Genomic DNA, 12,096 nt, shown 5'->3' with positions numbered 1-12,096 from the left:
TCAAATTGGACCCGTTTTCTTTTGTTGCGTCAGACAGAGAGATAAAATGTACATGCTTTTTCTCCATGTTAACTTGATGTTAAGTACATTATTATCATATTTAGGCTCCTGGAACTTTTTATTTCTGGTAGTCATTGCTATTGCAGTTTCGCATGAAACTGAAATTCCTATCAAAAGATTTGCCTAGGTCCATAGAGTGTATGAGTTTTATCCATATTTTGATCTTCATACTGGAGCAACTCAAATTTTATACACTGTTTTAGTTAAAGCAAAATATAGTTAAAATAGTTCTCTTTAGTACACTTATGCAGGACTACATTATCACAAAACATGCACACAGTTTTTTCAAAAAAAAAAAATGCACACAGTGAGAGTGATTTCTATTTCATAGACTCTCTGTTTTAGTTAAAATAGTTCTCTTTTGTACACTTATGCGGGACTACATTATAGAGGTAACAAAACATGCACACAGTGAGAGTGATTTCTATTTCATAGAGTCTCTCTTTCCTTATGTAAGCAATAAAGTACGCATATTAGATGGGATTCATTAATTCGTTTTTACGAATTGATGCAGAACTGCCACTACGGGAAAATCAGGCGCTGCTGTGCAGCCTATCTTTGCCGTGAGCTGCTGCACGGCAAAGATTTCTTTGCCGTGCGCAGAAAGAAGACCGCACGGCAACGTCAAAACGCACGGCAAAGTATGGGAGCAGCGCACGGCAAAGAAACCTAGCACGGGAAAGAAAGACTTGGCGCACGGCAAAGCAGTATCTCACGACAAAGTCTGGGAGCAGCGCACGGCAAAGATAGTAGGACGGCAAAGTCCAGGTAAGCCGCACGGCAAAGAAACAATGCACGGCAAAGGCCTGGGCACTGCCGTGTCCCGCCCCTTTGCCGTGCAGACAGACCAGTTGCACGGCAAAGGGTCCTTTGCCGTGCGCTGCTCCCTTTGCCGTGCGCCAATATACATTTTATTTGTTTTTCTAACTATTTTATTTCATCTACTACTTATATTTATTTTGTTAATTAGTTTTTCTTTTTGATGACTATTTATTACACTATGTGCAATACAAAATTAGTCTCCATGCTCATCCCCCACATATATCAGGGTTCCGGTGCTCCGGCGGCCGTCCCCCTCCTTCCCCCAAAAACAGCGGGACGACGGGTCTACCCCCGTAGATTTCTCCGCGCGAGGGTGCAAAATGTACTTTTTCATTCTTTTAGGTTTGTTAGGGTTAGGTTTTAGGTCCACTTGCAAGTTTTGGTGGCATTCCGGTGCTCCGGGGGTCATCCCCCCCTAAAAACGGCTGTCTGTGGGCCCCGGATGGTCTACCCCCTAGATTTCTTCGCGCGAGGTTCCACCAATATACCTTTTCATAGGTTTAGGTTTGTTTAGTCCATGGACATATGGAAAACCATGTGTGGCACCCTTTGGCACAGTCTAGCCCCGATATACCCGCGGCGGGACACTTCACCGTACACGTCCAGGAATCTGTTAAGTGTTATCGCCCGAAGGTGAGGAATGTCAGACCGGGGATCCATGCCATGCACCATTTGGTGAATTACACCTTGCATCACACTTTGACACATATCATAGGTCCACATGCAAGGTTTGGTGGGGTTCCGGTGCTCCGGCGGTCGTTATCCCCCTCCTCCCTCCAAAACAGCGGAACGTGTGCCCCGGCGGGTCTACCCCTCTAGATTTCTCCGCGCGAGGGTGCACCAATGTAACTTTTCATTCTTTTAGGTTTGTTTAGTACATATACACATGGAGAACCAAATATTGGGACCCTTTGGCACATATACCCGCAGCAAATGCAAATGCAAATGTTCATTCCATAAACCTGCTTATAGATTATATGTCACAAGGCAATGACAATGAGGCCGGCGGAAGCGGAGGAGGACAAGGTTGATGGCATGGTCTTTGTGCACTTTATCGGTTTGTATGCTTGTAATGGATTGTAATAATGGACATTGCACTATGGACTCTATGTAACTTGTGTGGATGGACTATGGACTCTATGTAACGGATTGTATGCATGAACTATGTGTTACTCGACGTATTTGTGGTGTTGTTGATGTGTTTGGTGATCATATGTTGATATATATGCTATATTTGTGAAATGCAATATTTGAACTGCAGGGATAAATGAAAAACAGCAAAAAAATGAAAAAATCAGGCCCCTTTGCCGTGTGTGTGCACACGGCAAAGGACTTTTGGTCACTTTGCCGTGTGCACACGCACGGCAAAGGGGCCACGTGGCGCTCACCTGTGCGCCTGGGAGCCCCTGGAGGCGTGCCTGTAGGGGACTTTGCCGTGCGGCCTTGCATGCTGGCGCACGGCAAAGAGTGTCGCACGGCACAGCTCGCACGCACGGCAAAGAATGAGCGCACGGCAAAGAGCAGGCCGCACGGCAATGGTAGCGCGCACGGCAGCCCAGCGCGCGCACGGCAAAGTCAGCGCGCACGGCAAAGAGCCTGCCGCACGGCAGCGTCCTTTGCCGTGCAAATTGTCGACGCGCACGGCAATGGTGCCGTTGCCGTCGGAAGCTTTGCCGGGCGGTCTTTGCCGTGCGTCCGCGCACGGCAACGTCTTTGCCGTGCAAACAAGGCCCTTTGTCGTGCGAATTGTCGCACGGCAGCGTCCTTCTTTCCCGTAGTGTGCACTTTAGGTCTCTCTTAGTAACTTAATTAGGGATAAGGGATACAATGAGATCAATTGTATAACTTAATCTTTTGAAGTGGCATGAAGAAAGTGTATACCTAGCCGGTTCTTAATCTAAGTAGTAAGTTTATCGGGGAGGTTTACATCTGTGTCATTTTGGAGTGATTAAATAAATGAGAACCTGCTTTTTTTTTTCTTTGTATCTTCCTTAAGTGCATGAATTCATAAGATAAGAAATTTACTTACTGCTGGTATTTGAGCATCGTTTTATCTGATTTCTTATCTTATGTGATCTGTATAGAAAGAGAGTTCACACAAAATTTATATTGGTTCCTTTTTTCATATTATGTTCATTTGCAAATTGTTGCAGTATTCACTTGAATTACTTTGTTTCAAATGTTAAATTTGTTGCTATAACTGGTAGAATTTATCTTCTCTTTTCTTGCTTCTCTTCTTTGATCCTTATGGCCAGCAGACTAGGAACTGATGCTACCTTCTATGGGCATACTGCAAGGTACGAAGTACGATGCTTAAATCTTAATTTTTGTTTCAGATTCATTCTTTGGAACCCTTCTGCGCTTTTATGACTGTTGCTTTGGAGCATTTTCTATTTTGGTATGCGCCACTCTACGTTCGTGGATTTCAGTAACTACATCTTATTTGACAAATTATTTAGATAGCACCTCAGACATGTATTTCAATGAGCCCAAAGTTCTGATGATTTCAGGCATATGATTCAAAAAAAATTCTTCAGCGGGAATTAGTGGATACTTCACACACAGGATATGCTTTAAAATTATATGATCATTGGGTCATTGGGTAAGCATTCCTGTTGTTAGCTTTCTGCTAAAGTTGCAATTTGTATGAACTGAATCAAATTTGCACAGACGGCCAAAACTGAACCTGAAAGATAGTCATGCATAAAGGGCGACTACATAGAGTGTTATGTAGAAATGCACCACTGGTGCAAAATAAATACACATTACTGGAACCATTAGTACATTGTAAAAATCAAACGGAGTAGGCAATTTCTAGATGTGACCAGGTCGTGTGCCAATGCTTATTCCTATGTACCTTATACGATGATAGTGGTTATTGGCTTATAATTTACTGAAAAACTTTGCTTGTGCACTCATTGCATTTAGATCAGAAAGATTGAGTGTATAAATAGTTCTATAAATCATGAAACAACATCACATTCTTTATTCATACTTCCCAAATTGTACAGAATACAGAAGAAACACAGAGTGAGCCATGCGATCAGAAAACTGATACAAACACATAGAGAGGTCAGCACAGAGAATAAGAGAAACTACCTAATTGGTCACAGAATAATTTAGAATCGGATTCATTTTTACGGTTCACATACATATCTAATGTAGGCATATGAACTATAAATCCTACGAAGTTCACAAAAATATTTGTTTATCCTGAAGTTACACTCATAGTTACAACTTTTCAAAACAACAAGTTCACAAAATTGTGGCTTATTATGAGGTTATAGATTCTATACCAAATGGTTGATTCCGATTAATATCATAGTATTGGTATAGCCTGAAGTTACACTAAAAAATATTAAAAGTACTATTCGCAGTTGATATTCAGATAATTTGCTTGTATTTTAATTTGCTAGTTTGACTATACTGGTGCATATCTCAGCGAAATAAATCGAAAGTATAAAACTGTGTGTGCTTCCAACTTCAGTCACTCCGCCCTGAAGTTGAGGACCTTATTCTTGGCTAGATCTAGAAACTAAAGCCGGCCTTTCGAAAAGGCTTTATTCAGTTACATGATTCAGGGATTCAGGTACACGTAAAGGGAAATTTTAAAGTTCTAACACTTACTAGGGCTGGTGAAGTGTTTACGTAATTTGTAATTTTATTTTACTACATGGACAATATTTTGACCGTTGTTACATCTCTGTTGATGGGTAGTTAGTAAGACCCAACTATTAACATTTGTGATTTAAACATTCTTTATATGATCCATAAGAAGGAAATTTAAATGGGTAGTTAGTAAACTTTTAAGACCCATCTGTTAATACGGTATTATTCCATTGTTTTGTAGTGTGCATGTTTGGATTAAGATCTGGATCACTTCTCCGGCTTGAAAACTATAGGAGGTTGGTTCAAACGTCAATGCCTGCCCTTTTATCCCGCTGCCGCCCCTGGGTCAGCGAGTGGCAAGCTTGAGCACCCAACGTCTGGTCAGCTCTAGGGACCTGTAGCCGCAGGGTGCGCTGAAGTCCCGCCCGACAGATGCTCGCGGCCCAGCATTCCCTTCGCGAACTTCCTGCGGATCAGCCGTCCTTCCTAAGTTTTTTTTTTTTTTTTTTTGCAACTGGACAGTGCATCATTATGTTTGTTCTCAATACAGTTAGCTGATTCATGTGCGTCTCATCTCCAAGCCCATATCAGCATATCACCAAAGGTTCAGCTTTGTACAACTTTAGAGTTGTGGCCGTTTTGCTGTGAGCTGTAGCATTTGAGCATTGCTCCTAAGAAGTATTTGCACAGTTATACAATATTGACTGTATGTAATTTTCTTCTATGATGTACCTTTATTTTTCTTGAATCATGGATTGTATGTAGTTTTGTTACCATCATTTTTCTTAAAGAAACCGTAGGCTCCGTGCACACCTTTGAAATTGAATCACAAGATCGACCATTGATTCAAGTATATTCTTAAAAATATTACACCAATCGCATCACAAGGTCGGCGCGGCGTGCCGCCGTGCCCATACATTGCTAGTAGAACTAACGACCGTTTGGAAAACCTGGCTTGGATTTTTTCAAAAAAAAATTCAATATTTTTTTTCAAATTTCCTTAATCTCTCACATATTTTTAACTCTAACTACACTTAATGTTAAGTCAAATTACACTAATGATCCAACTTCTCGCTCGGTCATCCATCCTCACATTATTTCAACCCATATATATGCGGTGGCATTGGCCCAAATCTACCTAGCGACGGGCCTCGCTCCGCCCGTCAGAAGTTCGCCTCACTTTACTCTGAATTTGGATCACAATATAACACTGCATATAGATTTTCTTTTTCAACATGGACCATATATATATACTACATATACGTGGATGCATTTCCATCAAGTAAGCACATGCACAAATGTTTGTACCAGAGCCGCCAGACACACGAGTTTCGTTTTGTAGTGTAAAACATGGACTTTATATATACACCATAGACGTGGATACATTTTCTGTCAAGCAAGCACATGGTATATATGCTTTCTATCGGAAAGGACCGTACGTGCACACGACTTCCAACTTGTAGTACGTACGCCTACTCTCAGACATGTGGTTACGTAGGATGACTTTGCATGTAGTTTGTATCGGGAGTGGCCGAACACACAAATTTTAGTTTGTAGTACAACATGGACCCTATATATATATATTTATACTCCATAGACGTGGATGCATTTTCCGTCAAGCAAGCACATATATATCTTCTTCATATCGGGATTCCGGAGCGGCCGGCACACAACTTCCAACTTGTCGTACATACGCCTGCTTTCAGATATGTCGATACGTAGGATGACTTCACATGTAGTTTGTATCAGAAGCGGCTGGACACACAAATGGCACTTTTGTAGTACAATATGGACCACATATATATAAACTATATACGTGGATGCTTTTTCTATCAAGTAAGCACATGTATATCATATATACACCATAGACGTGGATGCATTTTCCGTGAAGCAAGCACATGTATATCTATCGGAAACCACCGCGTGCACACGACTTCCAAACCTGTAGTACGTGTACGCCTGCTCTCAGATCTGTCGTTACTTAGGATGACTTCAAAGGTAGTTTGTATAGGGAACGGCCGGGCACACAAACTTCAGTTTGTAGTACAACATTGACCATATTTATGTATGTGTGTATATAGACGTGGATGCATTTTTTGTCAAGCAAGCAATTAAGCACATGGATATCTGCTTTGTATCGGGAGGGGTCGGACACACTACTTCCAAATTGTAGTACGTACGCCTGCTCTGAGATCTGTTGATACGTAGGATGACTTCTAGATCACGGCCCTGCCATGGAAATTGTATTTGTTAACATACCTATTTAAAATGTTGTACCTATTTAAAATGTTGTGTATGTTGAAACTACCCTTATATTAAAAATCAAACTAGTATGTCTCAAAATTGTAACTATTATTTAGGAGATATTTTCCAAGTGAAAATAGTTACAAACATCTGCAAACAGAATCGAAATTCAAATTAGATTCAAATAGGAAATAAAAACAGAAAATGAAATAAATAAAAGAAAAGAAGATAAAAGGGCTCACCTGGCTTACCTGGACGGCCACCGAGACCAGCCCAATACCTCTTCGCGCGGATAAGACTGAAGACGAAGTCCTCGACTTTGTCTTCGCCACCGTCGACGCCCAGGAGAGTGCCATGGCGCCGAGAGCTCCACGTCACGCGGTCGTCGCCGCCGATATTGACCGCCAGTGCACGCCGGAGACCCTATAAAACGCGTAGAAAACCTCCATTTTCCCTCTCTCTGCTCCATTCTCCGAATTTCCGAAACCCTAGCTTCCCCGGCCACCGCGTCTCGCCGGCGATTGAGGCAGCCCCGAGCCTCGCCGAGGACACTCCCAACACCGCCGTCCTCTCCTCGTTCTTCTCGTCGGCGTGTGCAAGCTGGGAAGCCCCTGTTCTAGCGAATTCGGCCATTTTCTCCGACCACCGCCACCATGTCCATGGATGAAATCGCCGCCGTCTGAGCTCCATTGACCTCTCCTTCAAGCCCATTACCATCAGGGTGAGCATGCGCTTCTCGAGAGCCTCCTATTGCATCCTAGTTCGCGTCGTAGCTCGCTGTCGTTGCTGCTCGTCGGAAACTGCCACAGATCGTCGCTGTAGGCCACTCTCCGGTGACCATCCAGAAGGGGCGCCGCCACCATTAGGCTCAGCTCAGCGCCGCGCGTCCAACCACCATCTCAGCACAGGCGCGGGAGCGCCGAATCGCCGGCGTTGTTCCCGTCTGGCCACCGGCCGGCAACCCCAGCGCCACCTCGCCAATTTTGACTTCGGTCAAAGGGCGCGTGGCAGCTGGCGTGGCCAGGACCCACCAGTCAGCCTCTGTGGGTAGCTGTAGCCTGGGTACATTTAGTAGTTTCTGTTTTATTTCAAAATTCATAAATTGCTGAAACATTACAAGAATAAATAAAATTCATTTCAATTCTGAAAAATACAAATGAGATATCAAAATGTTCATAAAAATAAACTCTATCCAATAAAAATATAATATGAAAATTTTATTTTAAATAAAAATTTCATTGTTTAACCTTTATTAATTAAGCCTTTTCTTTATTTCTGAATTCAATTAAAATTCAAGAATTGGGAAAATTTATAAATTAAAAAAATCATTAAGTAAAATAAGAATACACTAAAACTAATTTTCTTTTATAATTATCTTATTAAATCCTTATTAGTGGTATTTAAACCCTGCATAATAATTATCCTAATTCTTAATCCTTTAAAAAGTAATAATAAAATACTAAGACCATTATTATTTTTATTTACTAATAACTTCAATTTATAATCAATTTATTACTTTAAGAATTGTATCACAACTAAGAAACCCTAATTCCTATATCAATAAAAATTATAACTTCATCATCTCATGTGAAACTCTAAAACCCTAAATCCTATCAAGAACCCTAACTCTAATATTTTATGTGAACCCTAATTTACTAATAAACCTAAACCCTAAGTTATAACATGTGATAATGATACTTTATTTCCATAGATCCATAATTAGCAAATAAATGCATGTTCATGTCCACATAAAATATAGGAGCCCTATCACTAATAAAATTGGTATTTCATGTTCTCATCCAAATAAAACTAAATGATCTAATATGACCATAATAAACCCTAGTTTCTATTCCCAAGGTTATTAACCCTAATCAACCATATTTAGCATCACACCATTGTGATGAATCTTAATAGCAACCATGCCCAATACTGTGCATCATATACCATCCACACTAAACCCTACCAGCGCTAGATATTTATGAACCATCTTATTTAGGAACTAATTGTTCTTTACTTAGTGGATCCAATAGCAAACCCTAGACACCCTCAGCCCTAATTGAAATACTTCTTATTACTTAAGAATTATGTTCTTAAAAAGTTATTCTTTTGAAGTAAATAAAGAGTCATCATCAACCCTGCCTAATAGGACCTATAGACCATAGCCAGCTATCACAAGTAAGATATACCAACCTTGATAGAAACCATGTATAATTAATTGCTTAAGATGTGCTTCACTAAAACCAAATAAGCTCTAGATGCTGATGAATCCAACTTTGTTGGGATCCATCTAATCCTTACTCCAGAAACTAATTGAAACCATAGTAAACCATAGAACCCCACAACCATAATTATCATACTTGTTCTTTATCAAAGAACATGTTCTTCAAAAGTTATTCTTTTGAAGTATATGATAATTAATCATTAACCATGTCATATAGTACTAAAAATGAAAACTGTTCATTACATGTTAAGATTTTACCAAATGTAATTATTGTGTGTTAGAACTGTTATTATTGTGATATATTACACTACTTGTTTATGCTGCCAAGTTAATCAAACCTTAATAAGAACCTTGTTTGTAGAATCACTCTAAAAGTGCAACACACCCTAAACCAATTATACCAACTCACTAATCCTAAATAATCGGGGTTAGGTCACGCTTAGAGAGATTGCATCTCATATTTATGCATTATTGCATCCTTGACAATCTTTTAAACATCGTACTTATCGGACGATGATGCTATTTCAGAATTTGGAATTATTGCGTATTGAAGACCTTGCATGCATAATCTTGCAGTCAAGAAAGGCAAGTTCGTCGCTTGCTCATGTCAATTTGAGTATTTTTACGAAATTACTTGCAAAGTACTATACTTATCCCTCTTGCATGAAAAGCAAAATTGCTATCTTCATAATTATGAATATGACTATGTGGTGGGCAATGGAACCATAACATGAGTATGGTGGAGGTTCCATTGCAATGGGTTTATATCCATCTAGGATTAACAACAAATGTCGTCCAGTGATTCTTGTGCCCTAAGACCCGTGTTAACCATAAGATCTGGAGTGGTACGAAGTAGTCAGTTCTGTTTCTTCCTCTCGTACATCAACATATGCGCTTACCGTAGCAGTTGTGTCTTGTGAGAACAACCGGAGGGGTGGGGAACCTTTAAGTCCCCACGGTAATGCGGTCTATGATGGGTTGAAATTACCGGCGAATGTATGAAGGTCGCGATACCTGATAGTAGTCGAGGTCGGATGGTATCCTATGGATACGCTGACCGGCGAGGACCCAAGGTCGGAATTGCAACAAAGGATGGGTGTGCGGGGTCGCGGAGAAACATAATGATTGGCTAGGACCTTATACCTGGCCTCACACCAAGGAAGTGTGGACGGAGTCTATATCCCGGTTGGCAACAATGTTAAGATCTCTTATGGGTAAAGCAACACACCTCTGCAGAGTGTATCAAATCGTGACCTGTCACTCCCTGTTCCGGGTTATGGAACTGCGAACGCGGCCGGGAAGGAACTCCATGAAGTTCTAGACACCCGGTGAAGGCTGACAGACATAGTTCTTCAGAATAAAAGCAACCATTTGAAGAAATGATTACAAAAACCTACATTGCCTTGGACTTTCTGGTCCATGGTTGTAGCTAGTGCATTAAACACCTATTTCCTATAATGAACTTGTTGAGTACGTTCGTACTCATCCCACCTTAAACCCCCTGCTTAGATATGGAGGCATCGAAGGAGGATCTACAGTGCAACTCGAAGGCCGAGGAGTCAACAACTACTTCAAGGGACAGGACCATGTCAGAAGAGTCAAATACCACATCCAACAAGGAGAAAACCTAGATTAGCAATATAAGGGGACTAGCTCCCTAATCCTAGCTCCTAATTAGCTAGAATCCTATCATATCCCTTATAGCTAGTCAAATCCTCTATAGGTAGAGTTCGTGATAAGATTAGACTACGAGTCGTTCTTCTGGAGTTTATTTGCAGTTTTACCTCATTGTAAAGTAGGAGGCTGTGTTGATCTTCTGTAAAGAGTCTGTATGTAACTCTTAGACATGCCTTGGACCCGCATATGTTTCTGTTGTACCACTCTGAGCGATGTAATACTAGTGGAATAGTGTTTCATTGGTGTTATGTCAACAACTTGCATACTATATCATGCAGTGGTATGCTGGGTCACCACATGAAGCCTACCAAACAACCTCTCAGCTCAACACATCTCAACAGACATAGTCTAACAAACAATATCTCAGCTCAACATATCTCAGCAGCCCCAGCCTACCAAACACATGCTAAAATCTCACCCCAATATAGCTAAGGTCAGCATTGCTAAGATGAGATAGGAAATCTGAGTAGCTCGGGCTACCAAACACACCCTTATTCTTCCTCTACATCATGTGGAGATGAGGACGGCAACAGGGAGATGGGGTCGAGCAGATTGAACCCCTCGGCGAGCGCATGGACATGGAGGCGGACCGACTCGCGCCTGAGGATCACAGCAAGGAAAGATGTCCAGGACTAGCTAAGTCCATCTCCAACGCGGCGACCCATCCTGTGTCCGCGCGTTCGGATGGGTCGCGTCGGATAAAAACGCGACCCAACGCGCGACGGACCCCAAAAGCGGATGGCTGCAGCGTCCGAGACGATGCAAAGCTAGCTCAAATATGTGCCAGGTTTGTGTGGCCGCGGATGGCACGCGGCGTTCTCCCGCGTTCGCCTGCTCGCATCCCAAGGCCCAGTTGTCAACGACCCGCGCGTCTTATTTAATGTGGACTGGGAGGCGGACTATCCCTATCCACTCTGGTCCCCACTCCCACTCCCCACGCACGCGCTCGAGCTTGCGGCGCCATGGCCCTAAAGCGCGAGTTCGACCCTGATGGCGTGTAATTCACACGTTCGTTGGGAACCCCAAGAGGAAGGTATGATGCGCACAGCAGCAAGTTTTCCCTCAGAAAGAAACCAAGGTTTATCGAACCAGGAGGAGCCAAGAAGCACGTTGAAGGTTGATGGCAGCGGGATGTAGTGTGGCGCAACACCGGAGATTCCGGCGCCAACGTGGAACCCGCACAACACAACCAAAGTACTTTGCCCCAACGAAACAGAGTGAGGTTGTCAATCTCACCGGCTTGCTGTAACAAAGGATTAACCGTATTGTGTGGAAGATGATTGTTTGCAGAGAAAACAGTAAAAAACAAGTATTGCAGCAGATTTGTATTTCAATATAAAAGAATGGACCGGGGTCCACAGTTCACTAGAGGTGTCTCTGATACGTCTCCGACGTATCGATAATTTCTTATGTTCTATGCCATATTATTGATGATACCTACATGTTTTATGCACACTTTATGT

The sequence above is a fragment of the Lolium rigidum genome, chromosome 4 (genome assembly GCF_022539505.1).
Source record: "Lolium rigidum isolate FL_2022 chromosome 4, APGP_CSIRO_Lrig_0.1, whole genome shotgun sequence".
Taxonomy (NCBI): domain Eukaryota; kingdom Viridiplantae; phylum Streptophyta; class Magnoliopsida; order Poales; family Poaceae; genus Lolium; species Lolium rigidum.
Note: the sequence above shows the minus strand (reverse complement) of the source record.